Here is an 18,098-nt window from a genome sequence, read left to right on the forward strand (position 1 = left end):
GGTAATCGATTCCCAGTATACATGGAGCCTCTGGACCAGTCACAATAGGGTGTCTCTGCCAGTTATTACCAGTGAGGCTTATTTCGGCCTCCAACATAGTCAATTCTTGGGAACCCCCAGTCACTCCATGGATATATATTGGTTGTGTCCCTTGGTGACTTGAGGGCATTAGGGTGCATTGTGCACCAGTGTCCACCAAGGCTTTATATTTCTGTGGTCGAGATTTGCCAGGCCACTTAATCCACACAGTCCAATATACTCTATTGTCCCTTTCCCCCCCCTGGCTGGGGGCAGGGCCCCTCTATTGTTTACCTCGATGGCTTGCAGCAACTGGAACTTTCCCCTTCTTGGAAGAGTTCACCTTGGTGGTTGTTTCAAATTGCAATTCTTTCATTCGTGCCTGAAGTGCAGAAGTGGATGAATGACACCACTTCTTCATGTCCTCCCCATGACTACAGAGGAAAAACAACAAGGCAAGACGTGTAGTCTTATTGTTATCATTTGCTTGAATACGAGGTGTCTTATCGTTGTCATTTGCTTGAATACGAGGACGTCTCTTTTTTATGGTTGAGATTTTCGATGATACAGATTGAGAGGAACTCATGTTGATTAGCTTTCTCAATAGGCGATCATGGAAATCCTGGTTTCCATCATCTTGTACCACCGTGGATTCATCTACATCAGGCACGTTAGTCAGTTTGTCAATAATATCACTTTGTGTTCCCTCCATTTTGTTTAATCTTTCCACTATTTTGACAATGGCTGAAGTACACGGATTAACTTCTGTAGCGCTTATAAATAATTCAAGTTCCTGAAGTCTGCTAATTAGTTCATTCACAAGGGGTTTCCTTTCCCCTTTGCCATATACTAATGCAAGTGCACAGGCATGCTTTTCTGGAGCTGCCTTTGTAAAGTCACGCCACATTTGTTGTGGAACGCAGACTGTCTCGGGATCATGTAATTGGTTTGGATCATTACCATTGAATTGGGGGCTGTATAGCATTTCCACCAGGGCACTTTCTCTCAAAAATTGGGTACCTTTCTCTATATCAGTCCATTTCTTTTTCTCAGGCTCCAAGTCCCATTTAAAGGGAAATGTATCTCTTACCGCTATCAACATCCGCTTCCATAGGGTGTAGGACTGATTTTGGCATGTGCCAATACCTCTGTCCGCGCGTGAGTCCCTGGAAATGCTACCCAGTTGGCGAGCTTCACTGCCATCGAGCCACGCACTTTTGGCACCATTGTCCCAGCATCGAAGTAACCAAGTGACCATATGTTCTTTTGGCTGACGTGTGAAATCCTTTCTTAGATCTCGAATTTCACTCAGTTTTAAAGATCGATCAATAATGGTCCCCCTGCACTCCTGAGTCCCCCTGCTCTCCTAACTCCCTCCGCTCTTCTAACTCCTTCTTCATTTTCTCTAACTGAGTTGAAACTCCTTTTGTCTTTCGCCCTCTTACAGGGGCAACCAACATTGTATCTGGTGTCCCTGATGGTTGGTCCAATTGGACTACATGTGCCCCCGGTGGCTGGTCAGATTGGACTACATGTGCCCCTGGTGGCTGGTCAAATTGGACTACATGTGCCCCCAGTGGCTGGTCAAATTGGACTACATGTGCCCCTGGTAGTTGGTTAAATACATTCAGCTCACCCCAAAGGGCACATACCTGGTTTCGGAGAGTGTTCCACTCGAACTGTATGGCATCGAGCTCAGTCTGGAGGCTGTCGTAGTTGGACTGGAGAGTGTTGTACCCTAGCCGGAGGACGTTATGCTCGGATTGGAGGGCATTGTGCTCAGTCTGGAGAGTGTTGTGCTCAGACCGGAGGGCGTTATGCTCGGACTGAAGAGTGTTGTGCTCGGACTGCAGGGGTCGCAGTTGGTTTGGAAGGCATTGTGCTTGGGCTGGAGGATGCCGCGCTCAGACTGGAGGGCGTCATACTTGGACTGGAGAGTGTTGTACCCGGACCGGAGGGCGTTATGCTCAGACCGGAGGGCATTGTGCTCAGTCTGGAGAGTGTTGTGCTCGGTCCGGAGGGCATTGTGCTCAGTCTGGAGAGTGTTGTGCTCGGTCCGGAGGTCATTGTGCTCGGACTGGATAGTGTTGTACTCGAACTGGAGAGTGTTGTGCTCGGACCAGAGGGTGTTGTGCTCGGACCGGAGGGCGTTATGCTCAAACTGAAGAGTGTTGTGCTCAGACTGGAGGGTGTCGGAATTGGGTTGGAAGGCATCGTGCTTGGGCTGGAGGGTGCTGCGCTCAGACTGGAGGGCGTCGTACTTGGACTGGAGAGTGTTGTACCCGGACCGGAGGGCGTTGTGCTCTGACCGGAGGATGTTACACTCAGACTGAAGGGCACTGTGCTCTGACTGGAGGGCGTTGTGCTCGGACTGGAGATTGTCGAGTTTGGATTGCTTACTCTCATTCTCGGCCCTGAGACTCTCTCTCTCAACCTCAAAATCTTCCCACTCAGGAATGGTATTGAATAAGGCCCAATAAGCATTAGCTAGGCCCCAAGTCATTTGTGCCTCCTTAGATCTGCCTGAGCCACAACATTCCTGTCTCAAATATGCGGTCAAACACTCAGGATTCTTTAAGTGTTCAGGAGTAAAGCTCCATGACACTAAAGATGTCTGTCTTCTAAAAGTCTCTCCAAAGTCTCTCCACACTCCCTGCCACTTAAGGCAGGGAGTGTGACTTTCAAGGTCAAGCTCGCAGGTGCAGAATCGCAAACCTAAGATATCTCCTTAACAGAAAAAAAAACTTGCAGCTCTGTTAAAAGCTAATAGAGCAACAGAAGAAAACAGAAAAACAGCAACTCAATTTGCCCGCATTCTCCACCAAAATCTGTCACGGTCTGAACGAAAATCCACCTGCATCCGTGACAGGGGGCCATGGGCCCCAGAGGGGCCCTAGGCCGAAAGGAAAAAAAGTTAATTAGGAAAAGAAAACAGCGGCAACGATCTAAGGAGGCACACTTATTTACTAAATACTATATCGAAATACAGGATAACACAATATAATACAATATAATTGAAAACTGAGCAAACGAATCAAGCAAAATAGGAAAGAGAATGAGTCCCGTATCCGAGAGGCCTACTGTAAATCTAGGCGAAACGGTGAAGGCTCCCACACACTCCCCTGAACGCCAGAACTCGAAAGACCTCAGTCTAGCCTGCGACCGAGTTAATACAGTGTCCAGGTCCCATGACCTATCGTGTTGTTCTCTTGGAGATGTATTCTTCTTCTGTAAGTTGCAGATTCAGTAAAATTATACATGCTTTATATGATGTTATGCTGTGGAATACTGATAGCAAAATTACAAAAATATTAAACCATGACAAGTACATTCATTGATATTGATAACATGAACGTGAGTATGAATACTAGTATGAACACTAACTCGGCTTTCCTAAAACGTGTGGCAATCTGGGAAGACAGCCTAGATAACGGATTGAACATCATGGAGTTTGTAAGGGAATAGGCGGAGGTTCTGAATGCCTTCTTTACGTCTGTCTTTAAAAGTCAGACCACTTATCCTCAGGGTACTCCTCTCTCTGACCTGGTATCTTCTGGGGAGCACACTAACCCCCCTGTGATTCTGGAAGAAATGGTCAAGACTTACTACTCCAACTGGACTGCCACAAGTCCATGGGGCCAGATGAGATCCACCCGAGAGTGCTGAGGGAACTGGCAGAGGAGATAGCCGAGCCGCTTTCCATCATCTGTCAGCGCTCCTTGTTGACTGGTGAGTTCCCAGAAGACTGGAGTCTCACCAATGTGTTTCCCATTTACAAGAAAGGCTGTAAGGAGGATCCAGGGAACTACAGGCCTGTTAGCCTGACCTCGTTTCCAGGGAAGGTTATGGAGCAGGTTGTCTTGAGGGAGATCACGTGGCATGTGCGGGACGACTCAGGGATCAGGCCTAGCCAGCATGGGTTTACAAAGGGCAAGTTCTGTTTGATCAATCTGATCTCCTTCTATGGTCTAGTGACCCCTCAGTAAGTTCACAGATGACACCAAATTGGATGGGAGTGTGGATCTGCCTGGAGGTAGCGAGGCCCTACAGAGGGATCTGGACAGGCTGGAGAGCTGGGCTGAAGCCAATGGGATGAGGTTCATCAAGACCAAATGCCGGGTCCTGCTCTTTGGCCACTACAACCCCAGGCGGTGCTATAGGCTTGGGCTGGAGTGGCTGGAAGACTGCGTAGAGGTAATGGACCTGGGGGTATTGATTGATGCTCAGCTCAACACGAGCCGACTGTGCCCAGGTGGCCAAGAAGGCCAACGGCATCCTGGCTTGCATCAGAAACAGTGTTGCCAGGAGGAGCAGAGAGGTGACTGTTCCCCTGTACTCAGCACTGGTGAGGCCCCACCTCGAGCGCTGTGTTCAGTTTTGGGCCCTTCACTGCCCCCCCCCAACAGGCCCCAGCCCGACCTGAGCCACGTGACAGGAAGTGCTTCCTGAAGGCGGTGGAGAGTACTTCTGGGCCATGGCGGCATGGCGGCGCGGGGCCAGTGAGCGGGGCCGGGAGGAGCAGGCTCTGTGCTGCGAACGGGGTCGGGCCTCAGTGCGGGGGCACGGAGGGGCTGTCGGGGGAGGAGCTCGTGGCGCTGCTGGCACCCAGAGGCGGCTCCCGGGCGGCTCCACGGTCTCGCTGTGCTGCGGAGTCACTCGGCTGGCCCCAAAAGCCTGGAGGCAGAGCCTGAGCCGGCCCCAGCCTGGATCGTGTGGTGCGGCTCCGGCCGTGCTGGGCTGTGTGGCAGGAAGAGGAAGACGGCCGTTCGTTTGCCGGCCGCTCGCTGGCTGTAAGATCCGGGTTGCACCGAGGCCCTGTTAAGAAACGGCGTGGATGAAGGTTTGTACGGATGGAGTGGGTCTGGATTGCAGTGAGAGGGACGAGTCTGGGCTGCGGTTTGGCGTGGTTGTGTTGGTTGCTTTGAAGGGCTGCCATCATAGGGCGGAGGGAGGGAGCTTTTAACAGTGCGGGCAGTCAGGAGCATGTCGCGTTTCTGCCTGCTGTGTTGGCGCTGCCGTAAGTCTTTGGGTCCCCAGGGAGGCTCTGTGGTGTCCCGATTCGAAGGCAGGATTCAATCCTGCTGCAGCCTGTCCATCGCAGGCAAACGCTTCTCTCGTCTGCTCTTCAGACTCAGCAGTGCCAGGGGTTTCACAGCGCGCATGTTGCAGTGGCTGGCAGCCTCCGTGTGTTTTTCTATTGCAAACAGGATCCCGGAGGGCCACATTAGCAGTGGGCCACTAAGATGGTGAAGGGCCTGGAGCATCTCCCCTATGAGGAGAGACTAAGTGAACTGGGTCAGTTTAGCCTTGAGAAAAGAAGGCTGGGAGGGGATTGGATCCAGGTTTATAAATACCTGAGGTGTGGGAGCCATAGTGGCGAGGCTGGTCTCTTTTCAGTAATGCATGGGGACAGGACTAAGGGTAATGGGATGAAACATCAGTATAGGAAGTTCCGCACAAATGTGCGGAAGAACTTCTTTACGGTGAGGGTGACGGAGCACTGGAACAGGCTGCCCAGGGAGGTGGTGGAGTCTCCTTCTCTGGAGATATTCAAGACCAGCCTGGATGCCTACCTGTGTGATGTGGTGTAGGGAACCTGCTTTGGCAGGAGGGTTGGACTCGGTGATCTCTAGAGGTCCCTTCCAACCCCTACAACTCTGTGATTCTGTGATCCCATCGTGGAGCCGCATTAGAAGCAGACGTTGATGTCTTGTGGCGGGAGCAATGGCAGTGGAAGCGCTGAAGCAGTGTTGGTTAAGCAAGGCTCACTCCTCTGTCTGCAACAGGTGGGCTTTCTGCGCGCTTTATTTCTGTGGCCATAGAATTTCCCTCTTTCTTAAGATCTGATCTGCGAAGGATTTTTAACCGAAACAAATATGGAACTTTCCAAGTGGACGTAGTCATTTCTTGGTAAGCTAGCACTCCTACTTATCTTCACTAGTAGCACTTGACCTCGATTTTACCTTGTTGTGGATAATGACTGAGATTTCTGGGGAGGATATTAGATGAATACAGCTCTGCATTTTTTTCTTCCTCCAAACAGCAAGGCACTGCTGTGCTCTCATTAATATCAACAGTGAGTAGATGCTGCCTCCTGTTGGAGCCTAAAATGCTTTCCATAGTTGAGTGGTTGGAAACATAGGGTTTTAACTTAAAATTGTTTGCGCAGAGTGAAGGTTGGGAATACAATTATAATACAGTTATGCAGTGCTCTATCCCCAGAACTTTCCAGCATTTTTCTTAACACTGCTTACGGTTCATTTCAAAACAAACTAACAAAGATGAACTTGGGTTAGCGTAGCCCGTTTTAAATGATCCTTCTGTGTCTTTTCCAGGCTGGTAGCAGAATGGAGACTTTCCTGAGGCACTGAGGAACAGACACAAGCTTCTTTTGAAGGCTTCAATGAAATTCTGCCCCAGCAGTATCTGCGGTCCTTTGATGCTAAGGAGCTGGAGGTAAAGGGTTCTTTGACTATTGCCAGATCCAGGCTGCTACACGTAATACTTGAATTTCAGTCAGAGTCTGAAGAGCAGAGTTCATTAAGGCTGGCGGTTCTGCTTTCAGGATGTGTGAGAGAAGCCTTATGTATCTGTCAATATTTGGTTACTGTGTTGTTCTTCACTTTCTTCTTTGCAACCAACTTAGACACATTTCTAACGTTAAGATTCTGCCAGCATAAATTTTTTGGCTAACAGTGTTTTTGTAATCCTTGACCATGTGATTTGCGTGTGTCTAAAGAGTGAGCAATTGGAAAGCAAGGGAGATAAGAACCAAATATCAGCAGATGGTAAAATTACAGAATGGAGCAGGTTTTAGCTGCTTTTGGTCTCTGCAAATCATACTCTACAGCAGAACATCGTGTTTCTAGCACAGAATGGTACGGTTAGGCAAAGGCAAAGTATACATTGTTAGTTTGAATGTCTGAATACAAAGATTTTCATGACTGGTTTTTCTCTTTTGTGGCCTCTCCACATTTTCTGTGTGAGCGGATGTTATTATTTGCTGTGGAAGTTTGAGAGTTTAATATTAAAAACGAGTGTAGTGTGATTGCAGGTGCTTTGAAGTACAGTAGTATTTCAGTACAATAGTCTTGCTGTAGAAGCAAAGTAGTAGGTTGTAGTTTTCATGTCTCCATGTGGGTGCCCCAGCCCCAAGGGGGGATTCCCTTATGAAAGGAGGGGGAGGATGAAGGAGGCTGAGGGCCCTTTGCTCAGGGCCGGCTCCTCTGTGCCCTCTTGCTGGCCGGAGAGAAGGGCTGCCTGCTGGGCACAGGGAGCGCCTTGTAGCTCCCGTGCTGTGCCCTGCCCTCCAGCCCCCTCTTCATCCTATGTGGAATGACACTCCCAGCAGCACAGGTGCCATTTTGGAATTTTCCCCATGTCACAGCTCTCACCTTGGTTGCTGCTGCCCCACCCGGCTCACTCACCTCTGAGAGTTCTGGGCAGGTAGCAGCCATGTCCAGCACAAAGCGAGGGAGAGAGGATTGTAGTGAGGTTTTAAGTGGGAAGAAGGAGCTGGGGGCCCCAGAACCGAAGAGGAGGAGGGGGCCCGCCATTACCATCAAGTGGAAGAAGGGGAAAGGAGCCCACTTCCATCGTGCCTGGACCAGCCCTGTGACCACCACCCATGAGGAGCCGATGGAGGTGGATCCCCCTCCAGAGGAACCGATGGAGGTGGATCCCCCTCCAGATTAGCCAATGGAGGTGGATCCACCCACGGCATAGCTGGCCTGGCACCACACCACCGTGCCAGGCCCCGCTTTGGCATGGTCACAGCTTCACCATCGCTGGTCCAGGCACTCGGCTCCTTTCCTGCTGCGCGGCCCCTGCCCCCAGCGTTTGCTGGGTGGCATTATTTAACATCATCTTCTCTTCCATCTTGTTGCTCTTCCTGTTCTGTGGGCCCCCTGTTCTTTCTTCTCCCTGTTGGAGTTAGGTGCTTGTTCTGTTCTTTGTTGTTGATGGTAGCGTTAGGTTAGTGTTAGTGTTCAGTTTAGTTTTAGCGTTAGGCATAGGTTCCTGTTTGTTCTTTAGAGTTAGGTATAGGTTCCTGTTGTTATTTTAGAGTTAGGTATATGTTCCTTTTGTTATTTTAGAGTTAGGCATAGGTTAGTGTTCGTACTGTAGAGTCAGGCATTGGCTGCTACACTGAAGTAAAAGTAACCGCTGCTCTTTGGGTAAGCACACAGCTGGTTGCTCACTCCAAGCAATGAGTGCGACTGCCCTGAGAGCGGAGGTTTGATGACATCTGCGATGAACTGAATTTCCCTCTTGGGACTTTTCCTTTGCAGAACATGGAGGAGCAGAGTGTGAGTGGCTGAGAAATGGAGCTGGGACTCAGGAGAGCAACACGTGGCTGTGTCCCAGAGCTCCCAAAGTGTGGCCACTGCAAGGTAGGCGTGCCTTACCATAAGCGTAGTTCAAGCACAGCTCCTGGCACTGTCTGCAACAGATCTTGTGCTTTCTTTCATCGCTGGTGATGTGCAGCACAGCCACGGCACGGCCCTCAGTACGTACCCGAGGAGCGTGAAAAGGTAGGTGGTGAATTTTCATCTTCCTAACGCTAGGATTAGGAATGGTGAGCATTCCTAAAAGAGTGGCCATGAAGGTGTGATCTGCCTCGGAGAGAAGTTGATTCTCGCCTCTTCAGCTTTTCTCTTCTTTTCTGTCCACCTGTCCTTTCCAGCTCCTCCTCCCCTCAGCTGCAAGTGGGGCAGTGCTTGAGTGTGAGGACTCTTCCTTGCAGGCGGTTACAGACAATGCAGATGTGAGTTTCGTGTCCTTCCTAGTTCTTGGGTCAGTAGCCCAAGGATATCTTCAGAACAGCTCTCTAAGTCAGCCTGTGCCGGCAGTGTGCATGAGAGAAATAGTGCCTCTTTTTTCCCTCTCGCAGCAAGTTGCCTCCATAAGAGCAGTAGAGCAGCAGGCTGTCTGCGCTATGGCTGCTGAACGGCATTTCTGGCCATCTGAGATCCCTGAGCCCACGCTAATGAAGAACATGCTGCGCCACAGACTCTTTTACGGAGCCGTTTTGCAGCTTCTCTGTGCTGGCCATCATGCTGCCAGTTTCCAAGTCCCCAAAGGCAGTAAGTGGTGCTCTCACGGGCTGAGAGAAAGGCACGGGCAACCGGCTGGGAGGGAACCATCTGTAGCTGTTGCCAGCAGCCTGGAGGTGCCAGCTCGTCTTATCCTGCAGCTGCTTCTGCGCCCTATGAGCTGCCAGGCAGAGGGTCCACCTGCCCATGCAGGGACCGCTTTGTAGGAAAGGGTTTTAGATTCTGGTTTGCATGGGATTTGGGGAATGAGACAGATGTGGAGTTTCTTGTGTGCCCGACTGTCAGGAAGGCGGTTCCCAGTTCTGGCAGCCCAACGTGCCCAGGAAGGTGACTTGAGCTCCCAAAGCAAGCCATCAGCCAGTTGTTAGCTGAGAAGGTTTCCTGAGCGTTTCCTAATTGATTCTTGTAGGACTCAGAGAGTTTGGGGACTGAGACTTGGGAGAGAATGAAGAAAGCCGAGGCAAGCGCTGCTCAGCTGAGGAAGAAAGCCGAGAAGGAAAGCAGAAAGCAACGATGAGGGCTTGAGCAAGAATCCACGAGGGACAGCAGAACAACCTGCAACGCTTCCTCGGAGGTGGCACCAAAGGCAACAGTCAGTATGGTTGAGATTTCAGGTACGGCCATGCTTTCCCTTTCGTGGACAATGGAGAGGAAAGAAGGAAGCTGGAAGGGAAGGGCTTGTGCTGCATTAGAAGCAAAGAGGGCTTCACCCGTGCAGGACTTGATGTATGTCAAGAGCTGGAGACGCTGCGTTCCTTCAGGGTGCTTCAGCTCGATCCCTGTTTCAACGTATTGATTACTAGCTGACCTTATAGCATGTCTTTAGTCATTGTTAGTATCCTACCTACTTAATTTTGTGTTGAAATGTATTTTAGTTGCATTTTGCATCTCTTCGTTTCAAATAAAAGCGAACCAAACTTTCTAAAACTGGTGCTGCCTCTTTCAGTAGCTGCTCAAAACGTGCCTGGCTTGGGCTGGCCATTGCAGGGTGATGAAGCGGTCGGCTTCAGGTCCCTCCCTGGAAATGCAGTTGCTTTTCCCCGTTTCCCTGTTGGTGTTCCGTACCTGTGGCCTTTCAGCCCACCTGGAACTGCTAGTGACAGACTGTGAGCATCCCCTTGCTCTGCGAGGGCTGAGAAGAAACCAAGGGAGAGGAAGCAGCGCGGGAGGAAGAAGGGTGTCCTTACGCTCAGCTCCTTGAGCTTGTCTGTCTTCCCGGCTGGCTCTTTCAGCCTTCTGATGCATCGTGTGTTGCTGTTTGCCCTGGGAAGCCCAGCTGCAGTGTGGAGGAGGAGAGGGCAGCGGGAGGGCTGCAGGTGAACGCACCTCGGGCCCAGAGCTGAGCCGTGAGCCGGGAGGGCCCTGAGCCGTGCTGCGCTGCTTCAGCTCCAGTGGCTTCAAGCGCATGATGGGCAGCACCGCGTGTTTAGTGCCAGGGTGCTGCGAGAGCACGTTGCTGAGCCAGAGCCCAACGTGGAGATGAACAGGGAAGCAGAAAACAGATGCTCTGCTGGAATTCAGAATAAAGGGGGGATAAGAGGGGGATAGGTAATGGTAGTTTACAGAAATGATTTAGTTAGAATAACAAGGAATGGAGACAGTGGGTCTGGGAGAGCAGGAAGGAAGGGATTAGAGGTTGTAAATATCAGAAGAGGAGTTGCATCTCCCTGACAAGATGGGCGATAACAAGAGGGGGTCTGCATGATAAAGAATGTGTATTAGAATTAAGGGATGAATGTTAGAATTACGGGAAATCATTGACTATGCATGAGGTGTACCTATATCTGTATCACGGTTTTACAAGTTGGTGTGCAAGTTTGGAGGAGCTATCCCCCTTGCACCCAGCGCTGGAATAAAACATACCTGCTTTATAACCCATCTCTGGATTATAGAGTTTGATTCCACAAGTCAGAGAGGCTGGATGCCAGGAGTGTCTGGTGGCCATTTTCAATTGGCACCTTGGCGTCTTCCTCCTTCCACCAGCCTGCACAGTGGACTCGGTAAAATGAGCCACAAGGCACTGCCTCCTGCTGCCTGCATGGCAGCAAGCAGCACTGCTGGAGGTGAAAGAGAGGATTGTTGAGCTGTGTGCAGCAAAGGACCTGGATGTGAAGGAGAGAAACCAAAGATTGATGAGTGGTCATTGCATCTCAGGTGTGGGTCTGGGCTCAGCCTGTGCAGCAGCACTTCGGGGCTGGGGCCAAGCCCGGTGCCCGGGGCTGTGCTGCCTGCAGGGGGCTGAGGGGCTGTGGAGCTGGGGCAGCCGCTGTGGGTGCAGCACATGGGCATGGGGGAGGGCCGGCATCAGGGAGGGCGTTGGGCCTGAGCCCAAATCGTGTTGGTCACAGCACAGGGGCTGCAGGGGATGCCAGGAGCGCAGAGCAGGGAGGGCTGGGCTGTGTGCAGGACACGGCATGAAATCTTCCCTTGGCAGCTGCTGAGCTTTTCCCCCAAGGCTTCAGACTCAGATGATGAGGTTCTGCAGTAAAGCCAGCCAGGCTATCCTGATCCTGCAGGGTTAGGAAAGGGCACAGCAGAGCAGTCAGTGAAGAGCACAAGGCAGTGAAGCACAGCACGAGCCATTGATTGCCTGCACAGATGATCTTCTGCAGCCACCTCCATTGAGATCTGCATCCTGAGTGTGGATGGAAAGTGAAGGGAAAGGAGGAGCAAGGGATGGAGGGGCAGGAAGCGCTTTGTGCTGGCGGGAGCAGTTCCGGGCCATGGCGGCGTGGCGGCGCCAGGAAGGTGATCGGAGCTGGGAGGAGTGGGCTGTGCGCTGCCAACGGGGTCGGGCCGCGGTGCGGGGCATGGAGGGATGTCGGGGGAGGAGCTGGCGGTGCTGCGGCACGCAGAGGCAATGCGTGCGGTGCCAGCGAGTGCGTGGAGCTGAATGAAGGTGTGTAACATGTCCTTGCTCTGGCTGTCAGTGAGCGGGATGAGTTGGGGCTTCAGTTCTGTGCTGGTGTTTGTTGCTGGGACCGGCTGCCTGAGCAGAATGGGGGCAGCGAGAGGGTGGTTGGACAAGTGGCAGCATCAGGAGCACGGTCCGGTTCTGCTGTGCTGATGGTGCTGTACGGCTGTGGGTCCCCACTGAGGGTCGGTGAGGCAGCGTGGCCCCGTGTGTGTTTCAGCATAGTGTGCGGACGTGGGATGTAATCAGAGTGACTGGAATGCGAACTGAGTCGGAGGTATTACAAGGAGAAGCTCTGGATTTGAACATGGAGAGCAGAGCTGGTGTGTCCCAGCAGGCAGGCGTAGTCAGGTACCCTTTGGAGCCTGCTGTTGTTGGCGCTGAGCTCAGGAGCCCCATCAACGTGGTGCTGCATGCTGCGTATAGCAGCGCCAAGAGATTCCCTTGTCAAAGAAGGGGGAGGATGAAGGTGGCCGAGGGCCCTTTGCTCAGGGCCGGCTCCTCTGTGCCCTCTTGCTGGCAGGAGAGAAGGGCTGCCCGCTGGGCACAGGCAGTTCCTTCTGGCTCCCGTGCCGTGCCCTGTCCTCCAGCCCCCTCCTCATGCCCTGTGGAATGCCAGTGCCAGCAGTACCAGCAGTGCGGCTGCCATGTTAGAACCCTGGCCATGTCACCTTGGTCACCTTGGTCACCGCTGCCCCACGCAACGCACTCGCCTCTTAGAGCTCCAGCCGTTGACAGCCATGTTGGGAACCAAGAGAGTGAGGCTGGAGGATTCCCAGGATTTAGGTGGGAAGATGGAGCCGGGGACCGCAGGGTCAAAGAGGAGGAGGAGGGGGCCCGCCATGACCATCAGGCAGCAGACAGGCAAGAGAGCCCGTTCCCATCGCGCCTGGACCAGCCGTGTGACCCCCTCCGTGGAGCCCATGGAGGTGGATCAACCTCCTGATGAACCCATGGAGGTGGATCCACCTCCTGATGAGCCCATGGAGGTGGATCCGCCCACGACACAGCTGGCCTGGCACTACACCACCGTGCCAGGCCCCACATCCTTACCATCTCAGCTCCGCCATTGCTGGTCCAGGCGCTGGGCTCCGTACCATCTGCGTGGCCCTCGCCCCCAGCATTAGCCGTGTGGCTTCATTTAACATCATCTCCTCCTTTGAGACCTCTGAGGGCCCCTGGATCCATCTTAACCCTATTTCTATTGTTCTACACATTGTACTACAATTTTAGTGTTAAGTTTAGTTGCACTGTTAGGAGTAGGTTATTGTTAGTGTTTTTTAATTAGGAGTAGGTTATTGTTCATGTTTTAGTGTTAGCAGATGATTGTTCCTGTTTTAGAGTTAGGTATAGGTTATTGTTCATGTTTTATTGTTAGGTCTAGGTTTCTGTTCCTGCTTTAGAGTTAGGCGTAGGTTACTGTTCCTACTTAGAGTTAGGTGGGGTCCTACCAGCAACTGGCAGCAAACAGTGCTCACTCGGTAAGCACACGTCTGCTTTCTCACCCAATGACATGAGTACTGCTCCATGAGTGGGGAGGTCTGTGACATCTCTGAAAGATGGGATTTGCATCTTGTGACTTTTCTGTTGCAGATTGTCGAGCTACAGAGCGTGAGTGGCTGTGAAATGCAATTGGGCTTCATGGAAACAGTCCGGAGCTGTGTCTGGAGCTTCCTGCGTGGCCATTGTAAGGTAGGTGTGCCTTACTGTAAGCGTGCTCTGAAGCAGTGTTGGTTAAGCACAGCTCACTCCTCTGTCTTCAACAGATCAGCTTTCTTCACGCTTTATTTCTGTGGCTGGCGTTGTAGAGCACAGCAGCAGCAAGACAGCAAACACGTCCACAACCAGGTACGTGAACATGGGAAACTTTAATTCTGTGAATAATACTGGTATTAATATTAATAAGGCAGTGGTCACGCATGTGTAATGGAGCTCAGGGATAGGTTTATTCTTGTCTGTTAAGCTCTTCCCTTCTTTGACATCCACCCGTCCTCTCTTGCTTATCTTCCCCCCACCTGCAAGTGCAGCAGTACTGAAGGCTGAGGGGTCTTTTCCTAGGCAGGTGGACAAAGGCAACTGAAATGCAACTTTGATGTCCCTCTTTGTTCGCGAGTCAGTAGGCCCTGGATATCATCCCAGCAACTCTCTAAGTCAGCCTGGAAATGTTTGCTAGCAGGAAGTAACCCCATTGCAGTGCCTGACACTAACGATGCCATTTTTCCCCCCCTCACAGCAGGCAGCCTCTGTGAGAGCAGTGGAGCAGCAGCTGTCTGCTCTATGGCTGCTGAACTGCATTTCTCATCACCTGAGATCCCTGAGCCCACCCTAATGGAGAACGTGCTGCGCTATGGACTCTTGTTTGGAGCCCTTTTCCAGCTCCTGTGTGTGCTGGCCATCATCCTGCCAGTTTCCAAGTCCCCAAAGGCAGTAAGTAGCGCTGTGTGAGATTAATAGGAATGCTCAGGCAGTCAGCTGGGAGGGAACTGTCTGTAGCTGTTGCCTATGGCAGTGTGCCCCGGCACTGCTGAGAGTGCCACACTTGGTTCTGTCCTTCCTTCTGCACGCCAGCAGCCTTGAGGTGCCAGCTCATCCTATCCTGCAGCTGCTGCTGAGCCCTGTGAGCTGCCAGGCAGAGGGTCCACCCTCCCAGCACGGACCGCCTTGCAAGAGAGGACTTTAGGCTCTGGTTTGCATGGGTTTTTTGGGAACTAGACAAAGGTGGAGTTTCTAATGTGCCCTGAGGTCAGGAAGGCAATTTCCAGTGCTGGCCCCCAAAGCTGCTCGGTCAGGTGACTTGAGCTCTCAAAGCAGCTGTCAGCCAGTTGTTAGAAAGCTCCCTAACTGTTTCCCAATTGCTTCTTGTAGGACTTAGGGGGTTTTGAGTCTCAGACTTGAGAGACGGTGAAGAAACCCAAGGCAAGTGCTGCTCAGCTGAGCAAGAAAGCCAAGAAAGAAAGCAAAAAGAAGCGATAAGGGCTTGAGCAGGAAGGCACAAAGGACAGCAGAATCGCCTGGAATGCTTCCTCTGAGGTGCACCAAAGGACACACACTGCGTGGTCTTGTTTTCAGGCATGGCCGTGCTTTCCCTTTTGTGGACTGCGAAGAGGAACTAAGGAAACTTTAGTCATTACCAGTATCCCAATTATTTGATTTCATATTGAAATGTATTTTGGATGCATTTAGCATCTCTTTGTTGCAAATTAAAGCAAAACAAACATATGAATAGTGGTGCTGCCTCTTTCATTAGCAGCTCAAAGCGCGCCTGGCTAGGGCTGGCAATCACAGAGCCATGAAGTGGTCGGCTTCACGTCCCTCCCTGGAAATGGAGCTGCTTGTCCCACGTTTCCGTGTTGGTGTTCCCAACTGGTGGCTTTTCAGCCCATCTGGAACTGCTGGCGATGGACTGTGAGCATCCCCTGTTCTCCAAGGGCTGAGAGAAACAAAAGTGGCATGGGAGGAAGAAAGGTGTCCCTGCGCCTTGAGCTTGTCTCTCTTCTGTACTTCTGTAGATACTGTATATCTAGTGCTTGTTCTTTGAGAATGATGACCTCTTTGTTAGGTGTGGGGTTTCTGGCCCTCATTTGTCCTATTCATGTGATAGAACTGACAAGCTTGTTTGTGTTTAGGTTGTTTATATGCTCTATTTCTTATTTTCTCCGTATATGCACTGTCCCCATGATTTCCTGTGCATGTGATTAATTCACATGACAATAAATAAAAGAGACACTCTCCATTTCTTAGGAATGATGCTTAGGTTCAGGTACAGATGAGCTTCTTTGTTTTAGAGGCTTCAGGCTTTGGAGACTACCTTGGTTCGAACAGCAGAAGGCATCAGTGTTCACTTCTCAGCAGCACCAATCTACAAACCTGAGTAATAGCTGCTTGTTGCTCTGTTTCTGCAGAGCCTCGCTGCTCCCCGTGCACTGATTACAGCCTTTGGAAAGGCAGCCAACTCACTTTCCTTGGGAAACCACACAGATGTGAACTATAATAGCCCAGTGACTTTAGAGATGATTGAACAGGACTCTTTGATTAAAGGATACTGTCAGATGCATGTCTGCCCCTCTATTATCTGGTGCTCTGTGTTGGGAGCTTGAAGCTAGCAGATCTTGCTCTGGCATTTTCTGTGTGTCCTTTTCCAGTTGGCAAGCTCTGACTGCTAGAACCCAAGATGCTAAAGCAATATTTAGACTCAAATGCATTTAATGAAAATAGGCAATCTGTGTGTGTGCGCTTTCTCCAATGAGACTGGTGCTGTTCCCTCGTGTCTTTACCAGATAACTAGACTTTATTTCCCATGGCTGAAATATGATCTGTCATCTGCCTGAAGGAAACAAACTTTATAGCTTAGGATTCCTTGTTAGTCCAGGTGAAAAGAGCTTTGCCTTCGGTGCCCTGCCTGGATTTTGGTCTTGGTGTAAAGGCTCTGAACGTAACATTCTGACTGCTGTTTTGAGGCTTACCTTTTGTCTCACACATGATAAGGAAGAAAATTTGGCAGAAATACTTTTTCAATGGTTTAATACATGCTGGTGATTCTGTGATATCTTCTCCTTTTTCTGGTGTGAATAATTGTTGTTTAGTGTTGGTTTTTGTCCTGCTGTTAAAATGGGGGTGTTTTTTTTCTACAAAGCCTGATTTGTGTGCCCCGGTGGCGCATGTGGTAGGAATGCCGCGTTGCAACACCGGAGGCCCTGGGTTCGAATCCCCCCCTGTGGCGCAAGTGGTAGAAGTGCCGCTCTGCTACACAGGAGGCTCGAATTCCGGGGGGTTGGACTCAATGATCTCTAAGGTCCCTTCCAACCCGCACGAGACTATGATACTATGATGATACTCTGATTTAGGCACTTAAGCTTATAACAACCTCTGTGGTAACAGGCTGTGTGTGGATTCACACTCATCCAGAAACACATGCAGAGGAAGCAGGGATGGTGCTGTTCAAGTCTTACTAAATGTAGGCTCAGCCTGATATAGATGCATTCCAGCGGAAATACCCAGCACTTACGTATTTTTGCTTTCACATAAATGCCTGAAATGAGCTGGGCATCAGCCAGTTGTTAGAAAGCTCCCTGACTGTTTCCAAATTGCTTCTTGCAGGACTCAGAGAGCTTTGAGTCTAAGACTTGGGAGACGGTGAAGAAACCCAAGGCAAGTGCTGCTCAGCTGAGCAAGAAATCCAAGAAGGAAAGCAAAAAGAAATGATAAGGGCTTGAGCAGGAAGGCACAAAGGACAGCAGAATCGCCTGGAATGCTTCCTCAGAGGTGTACCAATGGCAACGGACTGCGTGGTCTGTTTTTCAGGCATGGCTGTGCTTTCCCTTTCATGAACTGCGGAGAGGAACTAAGGAAGTTGGAAGGGAAGGGCTTCCAATGCATTAGCAGCAAAGAGGACTTCACCTATTTGGGACTTGATATATGGTAAGAGCTGGAGACACTGCATTCCTTCAGGGTCTGTCTCTTCAGGGCCAGGGACGGTCCAGTGTTAGCCTGAAATATGGCTAGATGGGACTGGAGAGAGGTGGTGTCATAGCCACAGAGTCTCTGTAAGGCATCTGGAGCTTCCAGATGCCAGCTCACTGCTTGGTTTGTTTGATCATGAATGAGTCAACGGGAGGAAAACCTGCTGTGTTAGGTGCCACAGGGCTTACAGTGGCTTTGAAGAAAAGGGTTCTGTGGTGGGGCTGCAAGTCTGCCATCCTTTTGCATACACAGACTGACATCCTCAATTGACAAATGCATTGTGAGCCCAGGTCCGGCAGCAGTGCTGTGCTGTGTCTGTTCTCTACCAGAAGCCTAACAGCACATTTGCTGGAACCATCAGTGTGAGAAGGACCGCGTTTGCTTATCTCCCTTGCTGTCGGTGGATGTGTCAGGTGGGCAGCATGAGGAGAACAGAACAAAGCATGCAAGACAAAAGCACTCCGAAGTTGCTTGGAGATCTCAGGACAAAGAAACATGACAAAAATATCTCACACCAATTACATATAATCTTTGTTTCAAATTAAAACAAAAATAACTTTTTAAAAGTCATGCTGCCTCTTTCTGTGTGTTTACTATGAAAGCTGCTGGAGCTCTGTAGAAACACAAGGACATCCATGGCCTGTTCAAGA

The 18,098-nt window shown here is 50.8% G+C and overlaps 1 pseudogene; it reads left to right on the forward strand.

Moving 5' to 3' along the window:
• Positions 1–14,265: 14,265 nt before the first annotated feature.
• On the forward strand, positions 14,266–14,961 carry LOC146754579 (protein MANBAL-like; annotated as a pseudogene).
• The last annotated feature ends 3,137 nt before the right edge of the window (positions 14,962–18,098 follow it).

The sequence above is a fragment of the Coturnix japonica genome, chromosome W (genome assembly GCF_054131305.1).
Source record: "Coturnix japonica strain WE chromosome W, WE-NBRP24, whole genome shotgun sequence".
In the NCBI taxonomy this organism is placed as follows: domain Eukaryota; kingdom Metazoa; phylum Chordata; class Aves; order Galliformes; family Phasianidae; genus Coturnix; species Coturnix japonica.